The sequence below is a fragment of the Lissotriton helveticus genome, chromosome 3_1 (genome assembly GCF_964261635.1).
Source record: "Lissotriton helveticus chromosome 3_1, aLisHel1.1, whole genome shotgun sequence".
Taxonomy (NCBI): Eukaryota; Metazoa; Chordata; class Amphibia; order Caudata; family Salamandridae; genus Lissotriton; species Lissotriton helveticus.
In genome coordinates this window covers 713179265-713204284 of record NC_136061.1, presented here as the reverse complement: position 1 = coordinate 713204284, position 25020 = coordinate 713179265, and the positions used below count along the sequence as shown (strand labels likewise).

The 25020-nt window shown below is 41.4% G+C and overlaps 1 protein-coding gene across 1 annotated transcript in view; it reads left to right on the top strand.

The window, feature by feature from the left end:
• The window catches only part of LOC144822877 (solute carrier family 13 member 1-like), a 701886-nt gene that overhangs the window by 114208 nt on the left and 562658 nt on the right, over positions 1–25020 (top strand). The window lies entirely within an intron of this gene.

Here is a 25020-nt window from a genome sequence, read left to right as displayed (position 1 = left end):
TAGTCTGAAGAACAACAGAGTCACAGATATCACTAACGCATCAATGGGCGTGAATGAAGAGAAAAACAAAACAGTACTGAAATGAAATATTGCCTTATAAATGTCCCCAGGACTGATGCAATAGCCAACTCCACATCCACACAAGAACTAGTTGAGAAATACTGGAGAAAATGCTTACCCGAAAATGAATCTCAAAGAAGCCACAGGTCTATCAAAGAGCAACTCAGACTGGGTCAAATAGAAGGGCTTTTCAAAATACACGTGCAAGGATGCCAGTGGTGAATGAACTACACAGCAGCAGAATCCCCTTAATCAACAAGCAGTGCCAGACAGTGTGATAATGTACCTCGCCTTCTTCTAGTGAAGCTATTCAGCCTGTCAATGACATGATGGACCTGATCCGTACCAGATCCGTTAGGTATCCTTAAAGTGTGCTAGTTTTGCTCCTCCTGTGAATGCTCCATATGCGATTGATTGGTGATCTACATTGCTGGATACAAACATTGCCCTGCAGAGTAAATACCATTGTCTCCTGACCTCGTGTCTCGGTAAGCAACCAGGATTCTTCATCAGCCTGACACAGACATGGCTTTAGATTCTATGTGGCCATGAATGTATATTTCAGAGGTGTGAGAGTTCAGCCATCACATAGTATTACGTAAAGCTTTTTGGGAACATTAAGGGGTCTATTAGAATGTAGGGCGGATCGCCACCTCCCGCATGGCGGTGAAGATCCACCCTACATCCTACCCCGCCCGCCACCCATTTCTCACCGCCATATTAATAGGTGGGGGGGAACCCTAGCGGACGGAAAGACCATCCGCCGGTTTTCCGCCAGTCGGCCAATCGACCGTGAGGAAAAGGGGAGGGAAGCAGCCGTTCTGTGGTGGCATTGCTGCCACGGAAAGGCATGCATATTTTGCTTTCGGGGGCCTGTTGCAGGCCCCCAAGGTATTGGGGGAGTTGGGGTTATACATGGGGGGTATTGTCATGGGGATGATGGCAGGCACCTCGCGGTGCCTGTCACCTTGTGCATGACAATGCACACAGTACATTCCAAGCATTGTGGTGTGCGGTGCTGTGAGCACCGCCCACCATAATGCTGGGAATGGAGGATGCCACTGCATTGGAGGATGCCACAGTGGCATCCTAATAGCGGGTGCGGGTCCGCTGCACAATTGGCGGCCGGTACCAGCACCGTTAGGATGGCATCCTAATAGGCCCCAAAGTAATTAGAAATCCAATGCCACTTAAAGCTGCAGGAATTTTCCTTTTCTTTGCTTTAAAAAAATATGTATATTTATTGTCCAGAGAGGAAGAAGAGAATAAATAGCATACATAGTTACCCTTAAGAATAAATAGTACATAATACAACATTTAAGTGCTTTGGTCCTGTCAATTATTATATATATAAAAAGAGAAAAAAGAAAACCAGAAGATGGCTAAAACATGGGGTTGATATAGCAGCATAATACACAGCTGGTTCCCCTCCTTCGGCTTAAAGGGGTTCTAGGTCTATTGGGATAAACCACTTCATACTAATACCAGATGCACCATATCTCACCATCGAATATATAAAATTACTTAATCAAGCGACAGGGGGGGGAGCTAGGCTTCCCCCAGTAAGCTTGGTTTTGAAGAGCTTAAAAGAGCATGTACCAAGACTCTGAGACCCATAGTGTCCTAATACGTAACTACCCCTTTATCACTACCTAGTATACAGCCATGCTGTCAGGGGTGACCAGATCTTACAGCCCCTATTCTTTGCCTGTCGGCACGTACATTTATAGAGGGATATTTTTTGCGCATAAATAGCCAAGAGGTGACCAAGCTAGTAGGTAGAGGGATCTGCATCTTTCCATGCAGTTGCAATCAATAGTCAGGCTACGGCGACTGAAAACAATACGAAATTCATTTGGGTCGCGTCTAATTCACCTCGACTGTCATAGCCCATTAGAATCATAGGTGGGCTAATAGAAATTGCTTTGGCAATGATCCGTCCTAACCAAATAGCCAAAACGTTTTGAATATAATTAGGCATCAGAGTTTATCAGAGAGATTGGACGGTATGAAGCAGGTAATTCCAGCGGCTTCCCCTTTTTTAGAATTTAGATTAGGGAGGGATCCCATTATTCTGAACACTTAAAAACAGATCAAGTAATAATGTAGCTAGCTCATGCTGAAGTACTTTATACAAATCAAGCTGAATTTTGTTTGGGCCGGCCGCTTTCCTGAAGCCAGAAAGCCTAGGGAGTCCATAACTTCTTTTAATATGATATCTCCCTACATCTCCTGATATGCTACTTTATCAATGTATCTTGATTGTTGCCACCCCTTCTACTCCACAGCCACCACCTTATAGCTGGGAGAGTCTCCCTGGTATAAATCATTATAGAATCCCTCAAAAATGCAGATGTCGGAGGTCTTTGTAGCATATTAGCCATCACTCATTTTTATTTTATTGATATTATTCCTAGTGATTTTTCATCTAGTACGAAGTGCCAGCATCCTTCCTACTGACTCCCCATATTTATACAGCTCACTTTTATGCACTTAATGGCCTTGGGCCACTTTCTTAATGAAATACTTATTAATCGCATCTTTTATCGTTATCAGTTTAAGTGCTAACTCTTTTTGTTCTTCCTCTTCCATCAGCTCTTTACTAATCATCTTTACATGTTCTGTCTCCAAATGTGCCAAGTTTTCCATCCACTGATTGACTTCAGCCCTCTGCTGCTTCCGCCTCAGGCCCACATAGCTAAAAACCACACCCCTCAATGCTGCTTTACAAGCATCCCAAACTACTCTCCATGAGGCGCTGAATTGATTTATATTAACTGTTGTTTCACCCAATGTGTGATAAATGCGTTGTTGGCCAAAAGCTTCTTGTCAACGGTCCATTTATACTGTCTCACATTCCCTCCCAGTCCTGCTATTTCCAGTAATAGTGGATTGTGGTCCGAGAATAGTTTAGGATGGTTTTTAATCTCGGAAGGGTTCAAAACCGCCCAAGCGTCACTTAAACCAAGACTATCCTTGAAAGAATTCAGCGCCCTATACACTTGAGGATACACTTGAGGTTACCACCCACTATACTTTTGAGATACAGTGCTGTCTGCTTCCAAATGTATATTTAAGTTCCACATATATTCAGAGGGTCTGGCCAGGAGGCTAACTCCATTTCTAGATCCTCCCATAATTTACGGTCATACTGGTTAGATCTATAGATGGTACCTATTGTCAATCATGTGGATAGGTTAATCAGCGCCCTGCGCCCCGATTTATCCGGAAATGCTTGTTTTACTGCTCCAGTATTGTTTTTACCATGAATAGCTAATGCACTTATCGGCCGCTCGTGCCATCTTCGGCCTCGGCCGGAGGTCTCACATTGCGGGCCTGCTGAAATCCCTCCACTGGCTTCCGATACGGAAACGCATCGAGTTCAAGACGCTGACCTTGGCATTTAAGGCACTCCATGGCTCTGGTGCAGGTTACCTAAGGAAGCGGTTGGGATTTCACATCCCATCCAGAGCACTTCGCTCGGCGTCCCTTTCACTGGCTACGTCCCGGCAGTCAGGCGCGCTCGTATCGGGGGACGCTCTTTTGGATACCTTGCTCCCCGAGCCTGGAATGCACTGCCACTGTCACTTAGGAAATGCGTGACCCTTTTGTCCTTTAGGAAGGAGTTGAAGACGTGGTTGTTCTGCAATTAACTCCCCTCGGCCGTGATGGTTGTGTTGTGTTGGGTCTGATAGCGCCGGGACACTCGGTCCGAGTAGCTGAGCGCTTAATAAAACTTTTATAACATAACGTAACATAACATAACATAACTTATCGTGGTGGTCTGAGTTGAACATATAGCCATGACATATCCTATAATCTGCAGATTTTCCCTCTTGTCCCATGGGATATGGGTTTCTTGTTGACAAATTATATCTGGACTTAATCGTAATATCGCATAGACCCTTGCCCTTTTGGCACTGTCGTTCTGACCTCCGACATTCACTGAGCATAATATTATTTTAGCCCTCAATGTAGAGAATAACCAACTGACTAATCCTTGACACATTAAGATTGTTCAATCGACTTACTTTTTTCTCTTCTCTCTGTTTTTTGTTCTGCCCCCTCCTACCCTACCCACTCTATCCCTCTCCCAAAACCTACCCCCTACCTCCCTGGGATTTTCCCCCAGGTGCTCCCCTACCTCCTCTCCCTCTCTATACCCCCCACATGAAAGCTGCCAGACTGACTTAGTCTGTGTTGAATGGAGCAGCCCCTCTGACAAGCAAAACCCCTAAGCAAACCTAAATAGAACCAAACTTGTACCCCCATCACCTAAGAAGAAGACACCCCAAGCTAACTTTAACAGTGAGAATGTTCTTGCCCGATTATATACCCCCCACCAGCCTAGCCCAGTATTATCATTTACAATCCTTAGCTTTAACCCATGATACCATATAGTGGATAGGGTTCCCCGTACACCCTAAATTCGGACAGAAATTCCTGCGCCTTAATCTCAGATGTGAAAAACGGGTCCGTCCCCCACTTATCTGTTTCAGCCTAGCTGGGTTCATCAAAAAGACTTGTGCCCCCCTTTCTAGGAAAAGTTTGATCATTTGTCATAAGCACCATCGTCTCTCGACGGTTACATGGCTGAAATCATGTCGAACAAAAAAATCAATATCTCCCAGAGTGCACTTGGCTTCAGGCCTGGGCTTCTCGAAAATGCTTTGTCGCAGAAGATAGTTCCCAAAAAATACTAGAACTGCGTGAGGATTCATATCCAGTCCATCAGATTGTTTAAGAGAGAAGGGGACCCGATGGGCTCGTTGAACCTTCTGGGCCAGTTCTAGCCTTCCAGGTCGGGAAATGCCTTAGTCAATAGATCAACCACGTAGACACGCATAGCTGATCCCTAGAAATCAAAGATTGTTCCGCTGCTGGTGATTCTCCTGGTCTTCCAGTTTCCATTGAATATTGACCAGTCAAGATTCTTGGGCCTCTGCCTCGCCTCGTGTACCAGAAAGATCAGTCTCGAGAGCTACAGTTCTAGTCTCAAGGTCTGTTAGCCTCTCACCGATAGCACTACATACCCTGGCAATTTTTCGTACTGAGCCTTGCACTTTATGTAGTACTAAATTGGGCTATCCTACCGGGTTTCCTCCTGATGCGACTGGATGCATTGTAAAATAGTACCTAGGGTCGTGGTAGTATCTCCTTGAGGGTTTTGGGCTGTATTTATGGTAGTCCCAACAAGTTGATTTGATGTCGAATAATTCCAAATGAGTTCCTTATCTTCACCTCTATTCAAATGCCCTGACTTCCTGCTGGCTTTACGTTTAGTTGCAAGAGAGTCTACTCCGTTACTATCTGGTAGGCTTTCATTTTCACTTGACTCAAAGCTTGAGCCTGAGCCATCTGCAGATCAATTTTCAACTGATAAGGAACCAAAACAATTTGTTGTTTCGGTATCTACTTCGTTAAATTCATGTAATACTCCCTTAGCCTGTACTGCTGCTTGCCTCTTCTCCCGGGGAGGTTAATGGGAGTTTGTTGAAAGCCTTTCCGCTCATGCCCCTCAACCAACCTCACAAGATGGGCCCCAGGATGCACACTAAAATGTGTATCCTCCCCGGAGGTTTCATTCCTTATTGTCCCGGATTTATCCACCTCATCCTCATCAGAGTGCTGTATGCACAGGGGGATTATCTGGATTGTTTCAAGGGGGGCAGCAAGTGCTTGTATCCCATCATCCACCAATATGCCCAAGGTAGTAAGGATCACCTCATTATCTTCATGTGAAGACTCTCTGCTAGCTGTATCTCCTGGCACCTTCACTCTTGCGGCATCATTCACTATCTCTGTCCTGAGTGCTGGCTTGGACGCACGTAGCAGCTCCACTACTGTGGAGCCGGGTGGGCATTGCTGAGACGGAGCCCTGCCCTTCCCTTTCCTCACTGCAGAGGACTCCATCTGGGTCGACACCGTCAACAGTCGGCTTCCGGATTTCCGCAGCGCAGCTTCTGTAACAGTGCCTCTGTCCTCTGGGAGTCGGCTCACCCCATCTACAGCGGGGCAGCAGCCGTAGCGGTGGTCTTAAGGGCAGAAGAAGAAGCCACATTAGCTCTCCCTCTGCTAGAACCGTCAGCAGCCTTCGGTCCCGTAACAGCAGTCGGGGGCAGCACGCAGCAACAGTAAGTATGATCAAGTGCCTCGAAGAACTTTTTAACAGCTTGCCATGCCTTGCAGCTATTTTACACAGGTTCATGCAGGGAGTAGTTCTTTGAGTAAACAGGGCCTGTAGGTTTCAGAAACTTTCAATCAGCATTTTTTCTGCTGGTCACTGGGGTTTCTTATTTAGGGTTTCTGGCTTGTCAGGGGGCTGCAAACAGTTGCCTCAGCCGACCACCATCTTGCTTACCTCCGGAATTTCCAGTGTGATACATGAAAGTGGCACTTCTTTTCAAGCTTCTGGTGAATTGGGTGAAGAGATGCTCTTTTTACTAGTAAGTGGAGTTCCCACAAGGAAAGCTTAAAAATTCAAAAATACTTCAGACTGTACATAAAAAATGCATCTTTATGATATTGATGCTAGTGCAAAAGCTGAGTGATAGTTTAAGCCATCTTGCAATGTCTGGCACTATTGTGGTGTTTATCTTGGAAAGATGTAGGAGAATTAGGCTGTGTTTTAATCAATTTAACAGCAAGATACAGTCATACAATATTTAAGCTGGCTTTTATACTCTAGGCTCCTATTTAAGTAATATGGGCTTTTTAATGTATTTTAACGTACAATAATGATTAATCAATGTTAAGATTCCATGTAGCCTGTGAAATGTTGGAGTTTGAGGCCTTTTTTGTTGCAATCAAATATTGATATTTCTGTTGGTCTGAAGTCGACCAGGTGCAAGTCTCTTAGTAGGCCTCTTAAAAAGGCTAAATCGCAAGAACCTAATTTTCACCAACCTGTCAGTGCAAGTCTGGAATATTCCAATATTCCATTACTTGCCAAATAAATTGAGAAATATTTGCAAAATCAACTGAGCCATCACATCGACAATTTCAAGCTACTGGACGACTGCCAGTCGGCATTCAGAACAGGACACAGCATGGAAACAGCGATCCTACATATTGTCGATGACGTATTACAGGCCCTAGACCACAATAAAACATGTCTACTAGTCCTTCTTGACCTGTCGTCTGCATTTGACACGGTAAATCATGAAAAATTACTAACCAGTCTTTATGACAGGATGGGAATATCTAGAATTGTGCTGAAATGGTTTGAATCCTTCCTTCAGAATAGAACGCAAAGATTCCTGGTCAACCAGACACTATCACCAACATGCCCTAATCAATTGGAGTCCCTAAACGATCTACACTATCTCCATCACTGTTCAGCTTGTATGTCGAACCTCTTACAGAAATCCTCCGAGACGCAAACATATCCTATCACATGTATGCAGACGACACACAGATATACATCAAGATCGCGTCTCTGGAAGACATCAAGTTAATGAATGAGGCCTTAAAAATGTCATTACAATGGTTAACTAGTAATCATCTGAAGCTAAATGCACAAAAAACGGAATTCCTATTAATTTCACCACCAAAGAACCACACAGAGGTGAAGGAATGGACCAAACTGATCACAGCACTAAACTGCACCCCTACTCTAGTGGACTCGGCGAAATCACTAGGCTGGATGAGAACTTAGACACGAAAGCCCAAATCAAATCAATGGCAAAAAGTGCACGATTTCATTTGAACTACATTAGAAAAGTGAAACCATTAATTTCTATGGCGGATCTCAAACTGGCATTCCAATCCTTAGTTATCTCGAGGATTGAATATGGATGTACAACCTTAGCAGGTCTACCAAAAATGTCAACAGCACCACTGAAAGCATGCCTCAATGCAGCTGCAAGACTAATCACAGAATTGAGGAAATTCGACCATATCTCTCCACACCTGAAAGCGTTAAACTGGCTACCTCACGAAGCCAGAATTCAACTCAAAATGGCATGTATTACCCACAAAGCGCTCCACTACCATACACCAAGGTACCTTGCCCAGAAAATTGAGTTATGAGGAGGAAGCAGACCAGCCAGGAGTGCCAAGATGTTGCTGAGACCACCCATCTTCCGGAATAAAAAAACGTATGATAGAGCTTTCTTAGGAGCAGCCCCCAGAATCTGGAACTCACTCCCTCCAAACATTAGGAAAATTCCAAACACAGCAACAATTAAGAGGGAAGCTAAGATTTTCCTAATGAGTAAGTTCCTTACATAGGCAAGACAGTTCATCACTAGCACCGTGACATAGATGTTATCAAAACAGAACAACAATGTAAGTAAAGAGAAAGTCACCAGCTATACTAACCTAATTCGGTACTATACTACTCCTGACTCAGGAATGCAGAATGCACAGGGAAAAGACATTTCAGAACATTTCCGTACTGGAAATCCCAGTACACCTTGATATCAAGTTGTATCCTAAATCTACCTCATGTCATTATATATATTTATGTTAATACCTTATGGCTGTATACTTAACCTACCTCATATCATCATGAATCGTTCTACTATACAAGATGTATCTCTAACGTATCTCATGTAACGTGAAGCGATCTGATACCCAATGGTCACTTTCGCGCTATACAAAACTCTTAAATAAATAAATAAATAAATAAATTTGTAGTTGTTCAAATACCTTAGTATTTGGATCCACTTATGGAGTTTGACATTTGTTTTAGTTGCTTTTAAATAGGTAATTGTGTCTAGCTTATGATATTTAATATTTTTTTAATACCAGAAAAGGGTAATTCTGTACTCTTATCAAACTTTTAATATGAATGCAAGCATATAATAAATAGTGTTTTGTGTGGCTTGTGTACAACAGTACCAACGGAAATGTTTCTGAGGAGAAAACTCATCCCTAGATGTCTCCTATTTGGGCAAAGTACTACCAGTTATCCATTTATCTCTATTCTCATGCAAGAGAAGAAACTATATTTACCATTAACATTATTTTAGATAATATTCAGGACCTGTATGTTCTCTTGATTTGCACAATACCATCTCTTTTTCAGTCCTTAGACAATGTCTTAGAATGATTACACATGTTGATCTAAAGTAGGACAGAGGTCCTGGAGATTGCTTGAAGTCTCTTAAGCTTCTAGTGTTGACCACATCCCTCTGTTGGGGTTCTTCCATGGTGTGTTTCTTAGTGCTCTGTTGTCGGCCCCCCTAAGATATGTCACCCAGTTCAGCCACCCCTTGAATGTGGCTTTGGTGGTGTCCTCCATTTGGCTAGCACAGTTTTGACTGCTGTCGTTAGGAGGAAGTCCAGGAGGTTTCTGTCTTGTTGTGTGGCTATGTCCGCCGTAATGTGTGCTGTGGTGATTGTGACAAATTCTTCTTTTAGAGTACAGCCTAGGGCCTTATTATTGAATTCGAACACCTTTTCCCAGAAATTTTTAACCTTAATACATTAGAAGATAAGGTGTGCTAGGTCTCCCTTTTCCGAGCCGCAGTTCTAACAGAAGTCATTATCTCTAAGTCCTATCGACGCTAAGCGCGCTGGCGCCCAGTATGCTTGGTGTAGTAACCAGAATTTCGTCTGTGCTAACATTGCGGAGATCATATTTTTTGATGGGGCCGCCCAAAGGGTGTGTATGATCGGCTGAAAACGGCTAACTATTATTACTGTCCTCTGTAATCCATCCTCCTTTGTCCTACTAGAAGCAATGCATAAATCACACAAGTGAGGCCATGGACAAGTGCCGAGGTAAACTGTTTCTTGTAGGCTTCTGTGTATGATTCTCTTGCCATGTTTGAATCATTGGTCTTTAGCAATAGCTTCAGTCCTCCTAGTCAATGGGTTTAAATGATGTGAGTGGTGTATATAGGATGGATGAGGCAATATGTGTAAAAAAAAAAAGACAGCATAGCTGTCCTCCTAATTTTCCCTCAAATATATATATTTTAGTTTTGATGAATGACATGAGATCACTACAGTTCTGTGTGTAATCACATGGGGTATTAGCTTCTGGAAGAATCTGTTCCCAATTCCGTGAAGTATGTCATTAAATCGTCACTGCTAAAAAACAATTCCTGGCCCAGAGATCTTGGTCAGCTTCTGATCAATATAAAATCTGCTATTTCCCTGCAAAAGCATAGGAAAACAAGTGACAAAACTATTAAACTGAATGGAGCACAACCACAGTCTGCATGATAAGTAGTGGGGTAAAATACCCTAAATTCTCATTTGCCAGACAGGTGAGAAGTTTTCACATTTTATTACTTTTTTCAAATCTTTTGATTTTTCTGGGTTCTACTCTAGCAATTCCTGAACTATTTATATACAGATTTTGTGAGACTGCATGTAACCTAGTGAATCGCACGACACTGTTATGCCTCTATCAGCCATTGGAGATAATGTCCAGTTCTGCTATTTGCACATGTCTACGAGTGCACAGGCAGATTCAATTTGTAGGGTTCAAATACTTCACAAAACTGCTACCATACATTTCTACTAATGCACAGGCAGATTGCAATTGTAGGGTTCAATCACTTCATAAAACTGCTGCCAGCCATGCTAATGACACAGTATATGCAATTTCCACGAATTGTGCAAAATATTTATATCACATAAGGACACTCTGTCTTGCAAAGCCCTGAGTTGAAAAAGTATTTTGTAGTAACATGTCTTCAAATCTGTAATTACTGCAATTTTAAACAAATATATAATCAAATCTAATGGTGAATGAAATTTGAACTCCAAAAATTCAGTACTAGTGCTTTAATTACCACACTCTTGGCGCTTGTCCTTCAAAACGTCTGGGTAGTTTGATTGTGTTTACCTACAGTTTCTAAACACAAAACAGTTTTATTTATGGCAACAGTACATATTTTGGGTAACCAAATGATGTCCCATTAAGAACAGCCTGCCATGGCTCGATCCATAAGGGGCCAATGTTTAGCAGTTGACATAAGCTGAGTGACAGTTCTATACTTCTTAGCTGAGCCGCCCTGAACTAAGCCAATACGTCAGGAAATTCCCAGCTCTCTTTCTCTTGTGGAGCCTTCAGCAAACTAGGCAATTCCACCAATTTCTTAAATCATATCTAGTTTTGGAACCAGTACAGGGACATATGTGGCCTAAAACCCCTCCAGCGATGTGGTCAACCAAACTTCCAGATGCCTAATTAGTTTGTACAAATTTTGAAATGAGACAGTGTGTTAGATGGCCTCCATCTTCCCTCCTGCCAAATTTATGATTCCAGTTGGTCTAGTTAGTCTTATACCCTGATACATGCTCCTATTTATCTAATATTGCCAGAAGCAGTAGGACAGAGATAAGTGGGTCACTCATGGGCAACAAAATGTCACCCGCAAACAAAGAAATTTTGAGTTTCGTATCCGCAACCATGATTTCTTAGACCTGCTCCTCAGATCATACCATTATAGCAAAGGCTTGGTTACCATTTCAAAGAGAGACAACCTTGTTTAGAAATCCTGGATACATTTCAGCTAAGGAAAAAACAACAAAAGGTCTCTTGTGTTTCGATATCTATAGGCACCTAATGCAATGCTGATGTATCCTTCTCCCAATTTAAATTTAGTCATGACAAGCTCCATAAAAGACTAGCTCATAATGTTGAAAGCCTTTTTAGTATCTAAGGCTCTGAAAACCGAAAAAGAGGATAAGGTTTTCACCTCCTTAATCCACCTAGTCACAGGGCTTTGTTGGATGTAGTCATTTCATTGAGATCAATGGGGCACCTAAGCTTTCGATTGGAGCTGTGGTACGTTTTCCAAAATGCAGTCTTTCTAAAAAAGTTGTCTTGCCACAAAGTGTTCTTTTTCCTTCTTATGTAGCTCCTCATAGTAACAGCAAAACGCTTATGTTTTTTCCCTTTCATCTCAAACGTACTCTCCTGACTTAGGGCCATATGTATCATCAAACTATTTTGCATTTCCTAAATAGCGAATTTTAAGGAATCGCTATTTAGGAAATGCAAAACGGTATGTATGTACAAAATCGCTTTTCAATAGCGATTCCTTAGCATTCCTAATTTGCGATTAGCAAATTGCTAATCGCAAATTACCCATTCATTTCCATGGGCCAGGAGGCCCATAGGAATGAAAGTGCAATTTGCGATTAGCAATTTGCTAATCGCAAATTAGGAATTTTTTCAAGGGTGCAGGGGTGTCTCAAGAACACCCTGCTGCACCCCTGAAAAAGTCATTTGGGGGCATATGGCGCACATACATGCCCTAAGGGCATGTATGGGCGTCATATGGCACCTGTGTTTTTTGTAAAAAAGCTTTTTGAAAAGAATTCACAATTTACCACCAACTAGAAGTTGGTGGTAATTTGCGAATCCTTAATGGCATTTTTTGAATATTTTTTGTTTGATACATTGCATTTAAGGAATCGCAAAATTTGTGATTCCTTAAGTGCAATCGCAAAATAAGGAATTGCAAATTTTGCTATTCCTTATTTTGCATCAAACATGGTTGATACATACCATTTGTCAAATTAGCATTCGCAAAGGCCTTTGCGAATGCTAATTAGCTTGATACATATGGCCCTTAGTCCTTAGCCCTCATCTAGGGGAAGGTAGTTCTATGATTAGCTAGTATAGTGGGAGGTTTGATAATTAACATGGCCAAAAGCTTTATGTTGTTATGCATCGGTCACATTATATATAACAGAAAGGGTGAGTTGCTCCAGAGCAATTAGCATTGCTACCTAACTCTTAGCCCAACTTCACATGCCTAGGTACTTTCCTAGCCCCTATTCCCATGTCAGCTTCTTGGCTAGAGGTTAACCATTCAGTTATGTTTTTGCCCTTTTTTCCTAAAACTGATGTGTTTATCAGCTGTTTAGAGGAAGTGTATGTCTCTGAGATTACCCCTCAGCCTCGCAAACAAAGGCACAGACACATGCCTTTTCTACTCTATGCTTTCTTCTTCGAGTGCAGTTATACCTTCAGGTTACTAAAACAACAGTGTCACATGTCTCCATGCACAGTTTCTCGTGATCCTTCAAAGCATAGGACTCAAGAACTGGCATTTATTTTCATTAATTTTCAGATGCAGTCAGTGCGTCATCTTGGTAGCTTTCATAAATAATAATTTATGCAGTTGTAGCATACATCCTTATTGATGTTGGTTAAATATTGCTGCATGCACCCACCACATGACCGCTCATTGTTTACGTTATTAGTCAGAAAACACCAACGATTTTTATCAGTTTGAGGTTTCTTTCTCTATGTTTTACTACTCTTCATTTGTAGCCAATTTCCTTTACTCTTTTGAGACAACTATTTTTATGATTCTTAATGTCACCATTGTGGCTGTCTAGATTTTGTATTTAGTTTAATGTGTGAATTCAATATCTTTTACCACCTTTATTACATGAAATGAGGTTCATCATAATAATGATATTCCTTACACCACCCTGCTGAGATTTACCATTGTTTACGGCAGTAAGGTTATGTGGAAATGCTGAACCCTTCGTTGACAGTAACCTGATATGTATCCTCTTCCTCTCACTCACTAGGTTATAATATATATATATATATATATATATATATATATATATATATATATATATATATTACCTACTGGCGATAGCCAGTAGGTATATATAGTTAGGATTGTTTTCCATAGGGAAATCGCAACATTCTATTGGGAATAATAACTTTGGCGCCGGTTGAGGAATCTTCCTGAAATTTTCCTTAACTTTGCCTCGCGGCGCTCCGCTCCTTCCCTGAAAGTTTGGGGGGGATTCGTCAAGCGGGGGCCGAGATAAAAGGGGGGTCCCAAAACGTGTTTTCCCCATGTTAATTTCCATAGGGCGGTTGGACTCACTTTTAGCCCGAACGGCTGAATGGTTTTCCACCAAACTTGGCAAAATTGTAGGGACTGGTAGCCCGATGTGCCTTTGCTATGTCTCAAGATATGTGCTCCAGTGGTTTTTCCGAAAATTAACTTTGAAAAAATATATATTGGGCTACATTGGGCTATATATATGTTAGAGCCCAAATGTAGCCCAATGTAGCCCAATGTAGCCCAAAGATGGCCACCAGAGACAAAAAAAACAAATGTAGCCCAAATATCAGCCAGATGTAGCCCAACTATAGCCCAATGACAGAATGTCCCAGAGTGTTCTAAAGAACAACTAGAGCGCTAACAGTCTTACTTATGACAAAAGTATGGCACACCTGAAGTCATCTTGATTGGAATAAAGTGTTAACACTTAAAACATTTAATTTGCAAAGGAACAAAATGAGGGGGTTCATTTTGCCATAGAAATTATGATTAGTGCTGAAGAAAGAAAAATTAGGGCACATTTTGAGTGACTTCTCAAATCCTCTTATATTTCATTAAAAAAATTCTGATATGCAGTCTCCCAAGATGGCCACCAGAGACAAAAGAGTCCAAATGTAGCCCAAATATCAGCCAGATGTAGCCCAACTATAGCCCAATGACAGAATGTCCCAGAGTGTTCTAAAGAACAACTAGAACGCTAACAGTCTTACTTATGACAAAAGTATGGCACACCTGAAGTCATCTTGATTGGAATAAAGTGGTAACACTTAATACATTTAATTTGAAAAGGAACAAAATGAGGGGTTTCATTTTGCCATAGAAATTTTATATATATATATATTCACTGAAAAAAACATAGGTTACACACCAGTTATAGTTAGGAATTAGCATTTAAAAAACCTTTGAAATTCACTGAAAAAACCATAGGTTTCACACCAGTTATAGTTAGCTGGAAATTTTACTCGCATAAAACCATTGAAATCCCCACGTTATAGTTAGTTGGACTCACTATAACTTGCACGTCTGCAATGCACTGCTGATGACGTCACATATTACATCACTCATGCATATATTTAAATATTTAAACATTACTCGCTAATATATGTATTCACTAAGATACACTTAATAAGCCAGTTAACCAATCAATTTTTTTTTAAAAACACTGAAAAAACCATAGGTTTCAGGCCTTATATAGTTAGGAATTAGCATTTAAAAAACCTTTGAAATTCACTGAAAAAACCATAGGTTTCAGGCCTTATATAGTTAGGAATTAGCATTTAAAAAACCTTTGAAATTCACTGAAAAAACCATAGGTTTCAGGCATTATATAGTTAGGAATCAGCATTTAAAAAACCTTTGAAATTCACTGAAAAAACCATAGGTTTCAGGCCTTATATAGTTAGGAATTAGCATTTAAAAAAACCTTTGAAATTCACTGAAAAAACCATAGGTTTCAGGAGTTATATAGTTAGGAATTAGTTTTTAAAAAACCTTTAAAAGTCACTCAAAAAACTATAAGTTTTAGTGGTGTTATAGTTAGCTGGACATTTTACTCATACAAAACCATTGAAATTGTTCCTATATAGTTGTACTAACTATATTTCGCGCACCCGCAATCCACTGCTGATGATGTCACATATTAGATCATTCATGACATGGTCAGTGACATCACTGATGACATCTCAAATGACATCACTGATGACATCACTGATGACATCACTGATGACATCATCCACTGTTTGTGGTTTGCTTCGTTATTTAAATATGCATTATATATATAGCAATTTACATTGAAGAATGAGTGGATATATATAAATAAATATTTATTATATATTATTATATATATATTACCTACTGGCGGTCGCCAGTAGGTATATATAGTTAGGACCTAGTTACCATAGGAAATCCCCAACATTCTATTGGGAATAACTGTGGCGCCGATTGAGGGATCTGCCTGTAATTTTCCTTAAATTTGCCTCGCTGCGCTCCGCTCCTTCCCTGAAAGTTTCGGGGGAGATTCGTCAAGCGGGGGCCGAGAAAAAAGGGTGTCCCAAAACGTGTTTTCCCCATGTTAATTTCCATAGGGACATTCTGACAAGGCTACAGCTCGAACGGCTGAACGGAATTACACCACATTTGGCAAAATGGTAGGGACTGGTATGCAGCAGTGCCTTTTTTATGTTTGGTGTAAATCCCTCCAGTAGTTCTTGAGAAAATTGAATTTGAAATTTTTCAAATGGCATTTTCTATGGGACCTTTATGATGATGATGATGATTACGCACTTGTATAGCGCACGACTACCCGTAGGCATCTCGGCGCTTGTACGAATACCGCCGAGGAACCCTTCCTGGCCTTTCCCTGTGAGGAGCCCACTCCTGGGCACCCCCATGGTGAAGTCAGGCCTCCTCAGCGTTGTGGGGGCCGTTGTAGAGATTAAGCAAGCTATTGCCCAGAGGTGCAGAGTGGGACTCATGATTAGAATAGGCAACGAGGCGAGAATTATCAGGTCCGAGGAATTGAGCCCGAGACCCGCCGAGGCGGGAATTGAACCCTGGTCCCGGCCAGACTACTGCTCTAACCATTGAGCCACACTTCTCTACTTTAGACACGGCTACAGCCCCAACGGCTGAACGGAATTACACCAAACTTTGCAAAATGGTAGGGACAGGTATGCAGTAGTGCCTTTTCTATATTTGGTGAAAATCCCTCCAGTAGTTGTTGAGAATTTGAATTTGAGCAAATTATATATCTATATGCGCTCAACATTCTATTGGGAATAACTTTGGCGCCGATTGAGGAATTTGTGTGTAATTTTCCAGAATTTTGGCCAGCTCCGCTCCGCTCCTTCTCTGAACGTTTTGGGGGGATTCGTCAAGCGGGGGCCGAAAGGGGGGTCCCAAAACGTGTTTTCCCCATGTTAATTTCCATAGGGACCTTTAGACACGGCTACAGCCCGAACGGCTGAATGGAATTACACCAAACTTGGCAAAATGGTAGGGCCTGGTATGAAGATGTGCCTTTGCTATGTTTGGTGAAAATCCCTCCAGTAGTTCTTGAGAAAATTGAATTTGGAATTTTTCAAATGGCATTTTCTATGGGACCTTTAGACACGGCTACAGCCCGAACGGCTGAACGGAATTACACCAAACTTGACAAAATGGTAGGGACAGGTATGCAGTAGTGCCTTTTCTATATGTGGTGAATATCCCTCCAGTAGTTGTTGAGACAATTGAATTTGAGCAAATTATATATCTATATGCGCTCACCGTACGCGTAAGGTACGCGTACCGTACGCGTTCGTGCGCGTACCCTTACGTGCGCGAGCGAGTTTCTGATTGGCTGGGAGTCGACTGTCAACATTCCAAACTGTCCAAACCAGGAAGTGTTGGCCACCATCTTGTTTTTCAGGAGAACTGAGGCACAAGAGAGCCCAAAACAAGAGTGGAAAACACGAAAAGGGGGCAGGGTAGAGACCCCCCAACCCTCTATCCCTTCTCAGGGGGTCCCAAAAGGACCCCAAGGGCATAAAACAAATTAAAAAATTCAAAAAAATCGCGGGGTACGCGCACTAGGACCCCCTGAGAAGGGCTAGGGGGCCCCAACCCTGCCCCCTTTTCGCGTATTCCACTCTTGTTTTGTGCTCTCTTGTGCCTCACTTCTCCTGAGAAATAAGATGGCTGCTCAGGTGGTCCCAGAAGGATTAGAACATATATAAACGTTATCAGCTAATAGAATTAGCATTTACAAAACCTTTGAAATTTATTGAAAAAAATATAGGTTTCACGCCTGATATAGTTAGGAATTAGCATTTAAAAAACCTTGCAAATTCACTGAAAAAACCATAGGTTTCAAGCCTTATATAGTTAGGAATTAGCATTTAAAAAACCTTGCAAATTCACATAAAAAAACCATAGGTTTCAGGCCTTATATAGTTAGGAATTAGCATTTAAAAAACCTTGCAAATTCACTTAAAAAACCATAGGTTTCAGGCCTTATATAGTTAGGAATTATCATTTTAAAAGCCTTGCAAATTCACTTAAAAAACCATAGGTTTCAGGTCTTATATAGTTAGGAATTAGCATTTAACCACTTCCATGCTAATGACAAGGTCAGCTCGTCATGGAGTGCCCATTCATTTCAATGGAAATTTACTGTAAATCATGGGACATGCCATAGCATTTAAAAAACTATTGAAATTGCTCCTATATAGTTAGTTGTACTAACTATATTTCGCGCACCCGCAATCCACTGCTGATGATGTCACATATTACATCATTCATGACATGGGCAGTGACATCACTGATGACATCACTGATGACATCTCAAATGACATCACTGATGACATCTCATTTGACATCACTGATCACATCACTGATGATATCATTCATGTGATAATAGGATGTACCTCCTCACACTCTAATATAACCTTTGATACACCCAGTGTTAAATACAGACTACCATTCTTGAAACCATTGGCACACCAATACCAGTTACTACATACACACTCACTGATTCCTAGGTCTACACACACATTCACTCATTCACCCATAGAATCACTCATACATACAGTCACTCATCAATACAACACTATCATATGCACTCATACACCTATACAGACACTCACACACTGCCACTCATCCATGGAGTTACTCACACACCTAGTCAGTCATGCAAAGAATCAATCACACTTCCATTTCCTCAACTATACAGTTATACACACAACACCTTACTTATTCAAACATATACTAACACATACTTACTCTCTTATACAATCACTGATACAAGTACACAATGATCCATGCAGCCACTCGCACATTCACTGGCTCTCATGTATAGTCATTTATATATGCCAACTCTCACATGCACTGTGTTTTACATATGTACTTACTTGGACATGTAGCACTGAGATATCCATTCACTCACCAACACACCCATGCACACAGTCAACCGCCCACATAGCTGTTTCTACATGCAATCTTGAACTCATACACCTAGTGAATCAACTGCTCACACATCTATGCACAGAGTCACACACCTCCCAGCCACCCACACACACACTCAGTCTCCCATTCAAATACTTTGGCAACCAATCAATAACCCATATAGCCACTCATATAGCTACTGATCAACAAATGCAGCAGCTTACACAACAACAGACATACTGATGCACACATTCAGACAGTTTAGTCACTAACCCATGCATTTAGTAAGGCACATTTAATCACTCACTCATACAGTCAGTCACGCACCTACTAAATCCTTCATCCAGACACTTATACATCCACTCATTCTTCAATATGTAAAACATATTTAAACTTTACAGAAACACAGAGTCACTGGATGATGTCATCAGTGATGTCAAATGAGATGTCATCAGTGATGTCATCAGTGATGTCATTTGAGATGTCATCAGTGATGTCATCAGTGATGTCACTGACCATGTCATGAATTATGTAATATGTGACATCATCAGCAGTGGATTGCGGGTGCGCGAAATATAGTTAGTACAACTAACTATATAGGAGCAATTTCAATGGTTTTTTAAATGCTAATTCCTAACTATATAAGGCCTGAAACCTATGGTTTTTTAATTGAATGTATATATATATATATATATATATATATATATATATATATATATGTATATATATATATATACATACATATGTATATATATATATATACATACATATATATATATATATATATACATACATATATATATATATATATATATATATATATATATATATATATATATATATATATATATATATATATATATATATATATATATATATATATATATATATATATATATATATATCCTGAACACTCGAACCACTTCCAACCACCGCACACGGTGGTTTTTGGCGAGGAAAGAGACACAAACCTCGCAGTTTTCTGGGCAGTAAATCTTCCTTTATTCAGAGAGACCCAACACACAACGCGTTTTGAGCCCTGAAGACCTTGTTCACGTGTACCACAGTGAAAACGCCATCTACCATTTAAAATGCAGACAACCACACCCATTGCTAGACATCACAGGTCACATGATGATATATACGGAAAAAAGACTTAACATTTAACCATATTGGTTTAGTAACATTCCACATTGAAAGCACAGAAGATATAGCACAATTTGATTTTAAGAACATGTTACTATAAATGTAAAACATATAAGTGCAAAAATATTATTTTATAAAATACCATTTTTCCATAAAAAATATTTTTTTATATCATTTTCTTTTAAAAAACCTAGATTAGATTTTTTTATATCTAAATCAGATCTTATTGGATAAATCCAATCACCCCCTGCAATCTCATAGTCTTTAAGTCCATAATACCATATAACTGGATAAATCAATATTACATCATGTACCAAAAAAGAATGACCTGCGTATCTCTCTTATGTGCATAAACCAATTTTAACATCCATTTTTCTGTTTTCAAAGTGCAAACTAAGTGCGTACTGTGAAAAATAGTGCATATATAAATATAAAGTGCTAGAATAGATGACATATATAAATAATTCATAATCTGATATAGTTGTCCTCATAAATACTGGTTTCTAAGATAGTTGCTTCCCAATTCAAAATGTCCATAAAGAACACTATGCTTATTAAGACAGCCAATAACAAAAAATATAATTTTTTATATAACCTTGCTAAAAACCATGAGATTAATTAAAATCAGATCAGAAAGGGAAAAGAAAACCTTCAATAATGACTGCAGAACGGGAAATCATACAATTAATCATAGCATATCCTCATTGTTCATAAATACTTCTCCATACAGAATACTTCAAATCCCACGGACACATGCGCCATGGATTTGGATTTGGATTTGGATAGGGATTTGTAGAGCGCGTAGCTACCCTGAGGCGTCCCAGCGCTAACAGTAGACCTAAGTTTCCAGGGGGGGAAGGGTACTTATGGGAAGAGCCATGTTTTTACTAGCCTACGGAAGGCTAGAAGGTTGTGTTCTCTTCGGATGGAAATTGGGAGGTAATTCCACAACTTTGGGGCATTATAAGAGAACAGGCATCCCCCCGAGCAGGCCTTTTGTATTCTGGGGACGCTGGCCAGTGAGAGGGAGTCCGATCTGAGCTGCCTGTTCGATTGATGGGGTTTGACCAGGGAGCTCAGAATCAGCGGACCTTTCCCATGCATTATTTTATGTGAAATGCATAGAGTCTTGAAACTGATCCTTTCCTTGACTGGTAGCCAGTGTAGGGTTTTGAGCGCTGGTTTGGCCGAGCATCTGGATTTTGTCCCTGTTAAGAGTCTCGCCGCAGCATTTTGTGCACATTGCAGTTTGTGGATGACTGCGGCGGGGGCCCGTAAATACAGGGCATTTCCATAATCTAGTCTGGAGTTCACTAAACCCTGCATGAGCAGTTTCCTGGATTGGAAGGGGACTAGATGGAGGACCTTCCGTGCTGTTTTGATGAGGCCAAGGCAGGTGCCAGTGGTTTTTCTGGCCTGGGTTTTAAAGTTAAGCTCTTGGTCTAACCAGATGCCAAGACTTTTAACTTCTGTTTTGGGAGTGGGAGGTGGGCCCATACAGCTTGGCCATAAGAGGGATGGGGGGAGTTTGCGAGGATTTCCCAAGAGAAGAATCTCAGACTTCTCGCCGTTTAATTTCAGCCGTGATTCACTCATCCATTTGTAGATGTTCTCGAGACAGGCTGCCACGTTGTCTAGGCTTTTCCTCGACTGGCTAATGGACACCACCAGTTGTGTGTCATCGGCATACATAACTGTTTTTATGCCGAACGGGGATATAATTCCTTCCAGGGGGGACATATAGACGTTAAAAAGAGTGGGGCTCAGGGAGGAGCCCTGGGGGACCCCACACTGTAACGGGAGAGCTTTGGACGTGCCCGTGCCATCGGTTATATTATCCTAACAGCTCTTATAAAAAATGGCGCACGTCTTCAGTCGTGTTCAAACCTACATATATATATATATATATATATATATATATATATATATATATATACTAGCAGCCCGCCCCAGCGTTGCCTGGGGCAGAAGGGGGCTGGGGTCAGCATTTCAGGCTTGCGTGCACCTTACCTCAGGGCTTGCTCCCAGTCGCACAAACCCAGGCCCCCGCTCCAGTCCGCCTCACTTCACCGCCCCCACTACTCTCACTTAAATGTCTGCACCAAATGTGAAAGCCGTTTTAAAACCTATAATTTATTTTGCTATCCCGCTCCAGTCCGCCTCACTTCACCGCCCCCCACTACACCAAGCCAGTCTACATGCCCCGCTGCAGTCCGCTCTCCCGCTCCATTCCGCCTCACTTACATGTCCTCCCCGCGTACTTCACAGCTCCTCCCTGCGTTTCACATACCTCATGGCGCTGCAGTCTTGCTACGTTCTCCGCTCCTCCATGCGCTGTTGTCCTCCATTCCGCTGCAGTCTGCCTTACTTCACCGTACTAGTGGATTGTGGAACTCGCACAGCTGTAGGGTAAATCTGGCTGGGGCGTACAGGTGATGATCTGTAGTGTGCTCTGAGAAGGTCGTTGCCTGGCCTGACAGCGACAATTCAATAAGAACTAATACAATGCCTCCCCCTGGCTAGGGAGAAGCGACTCAAAGCACAACGTAGGTAGACACACCGGTCTTATTCCATAAACAAATATGCTCCAAATGGTGAGATTCAAGGTTTCACGTTTTAATTAAGCGTCTCCACATTTCAAAATGCGTTATTTCATAAGCATTGGGTGCTTCATGCTTAGGTGCAGAGTAAAGTACACAGCTATATTAATTCCCATTCCCGATGCATTTCGGGCTCTGCCCTTCTTCAGGGGATCACTCTACAAACAAAACGAAAGAATCGCTATTTCAGCAAGTAAAAAAATCTGCATGTTGTCAATTACATGGTGACTTGAGACAATAACTTCATGCGTGCCGTGCTGTGGCAAAGTAAATAACATTAACCAATGATAAAGGAAAAAGAAAAGAACCAAACGCCAAGGTATCAGACCATATTTTAAATAACGTGCGGAAAAGGCTGCTGGTATTTCGTGAAACAGTGTGACCATACCGTCAACATCATGCGTACATGAAAACCCATAATCGTGCGGAGTGTAGTGGAATGCCGCATGCATCCCGATTATATCTAAATAGACATCCAAGCTTCAAGTACTCACGTGAAAGTTAACGAAACGCGGGCTCCGAAGAGTTCCCACTGTGAACAAACGAGCGGACGCCCTGTATGTCTGTTAAGTGCGCGAGTGAAAGACGCTAAACAGTGAGGAAGGCTAAGTGATATTCGCATCATGCCGGTTAATGGGAAAACATGGGCGCCATCTTGGAGTGTGTTAAAATGTTTAGAATGCGTGAGTAAACAAGAGGCAAATAAAGGAAATTGTGTGAACTACCAGATAATGAATATAAAGTGCAAAATTACGAGAAAGTATATCTTGAAAAGCATGCACATGCGCATAAAGTAATCACAAATAACATAAAAATTCCATTCGGTCATTGAGACCGTACGGGGCCATGGTGGACAAATATCGGATCCAAAAGTTCTCGCGCTTCAACAAAGTGTTCTTATTGTCCATGGTCAATTTGACTTGTTCAAGTATTAGAAACTTGAGTTGTGCGACATTGTGTCGATTCTCCTGGAAGTGTGTGGCAATGCTGGATCTCAGATTGTTAGTGCGTATATTGCTTTTGTGTTCGAGGATACGAACACGTATCTTCCTCTCAGTGTGGCCCACATAGCATTTGCCACATGGACATTTCAGAAGGTAGATCACGTTATTGGTGTTGCAGGTGGCATTCACCCTCAACTTGATGGGGTATCCTTTGAGGGGATGGTTGGTGGTATTGCCCATGATACAGTTGTTACAATTGCTACAGTTGTAGCATGGTCTTAAACCTTTGTAGGTTACCTGGGTGGATGATTGCATGTCTCTAGAGAGCATCTCTTTGATGTTACGACCTCTTGTGAAGGCAAACACGGGCGGTTGATTGAACAATCCTTGAAAATCTGATTCCAAAGTTAAGACAGGCCAGTGTTTACGTATGATGTTTTGAAAGGTTTTCGAAATGGTGGAATATTTGGACACTACAACCATGCGGTTGGACTGAGCTTTTGGTTTTGGTGAAAGTAGTGTCTTCCTACTGATGGTGTCACTTCTATTCGAGGCCAAATCAAGGATCGGTGGTGGATACCCACGTTCTTTAAGTTTCATCAGAAGCTTCTTCATTTCAAGTTTACTGTCACCCTCATTGGAAACTATACGTTTGACCCGTAACAGTTGGGCAAACGGCAAATTGTTCTTCAGTTGCCATGGATGAAAGCTGGTGTAATGCAACGTGGAATTGCGATCAGTTGGTTTGCGATATAGGTTCGTGTGCCATTGTTCATCGTCTCTATGGACCTCAACATCCAGGTAGTGCACCTTGGTTGTGCTGTACTCCCATGTAAACTGGATTCTGTCATTCACACTGTTCCATGACATCAAAAAATCCACGAGGGCCTGGGCAGTCCCATCCCACAGTAAAAAAATGTCGTCAATGTAACGCAAATAGAGTTTGCCATGTTCATGCCATTTCATCTGGTTGGTGATGTGTTTCTCCTCGAACTGCTTCATGAAAATATTCGCGTAGCAGGGAGCTGCGCAATTTCCCATGGCCGTACCATTTAATTGATGTACCCACTTGCCATGTATGGTGAAATAACTGTTGTAGAGTGTGAATACAGTCAATTCCATCAGGAACACCTTCAAATCATGATCTATGTCTGAATTCAGCAATATTTGTTCCACTGCTTCAATGCCCTGATCGTGCGGGATTGAAGTATAAAGTGCACATACATCCACTGTACACATGATCACTTGTGAGTTTTTCAGCTCATCCATGGTGGGTGCCAATTTCAGCAAAAAATCTGTGGTGTCGCGTACATGCGATTTAGTGTTCAAAACAAAAGGCTGGAAGTATTTGTCCAGAAATTTGCCCGTTTTCTCATGGATACTACCCTTGGTGGATACTATGGGTCGAAACGGAGGCCTGGTGGGATGCTTATGGATCTTGGGCAGCATGTGTAGTACAGGAGCTTTTGGATTAGCAGGTGTTAAGTATCTCCGGGTTTTGTCGTCAATCGTACCATTCTCAAATGCCTGATTGATGATCAATGTCAAGTTTTTGGTGTATTC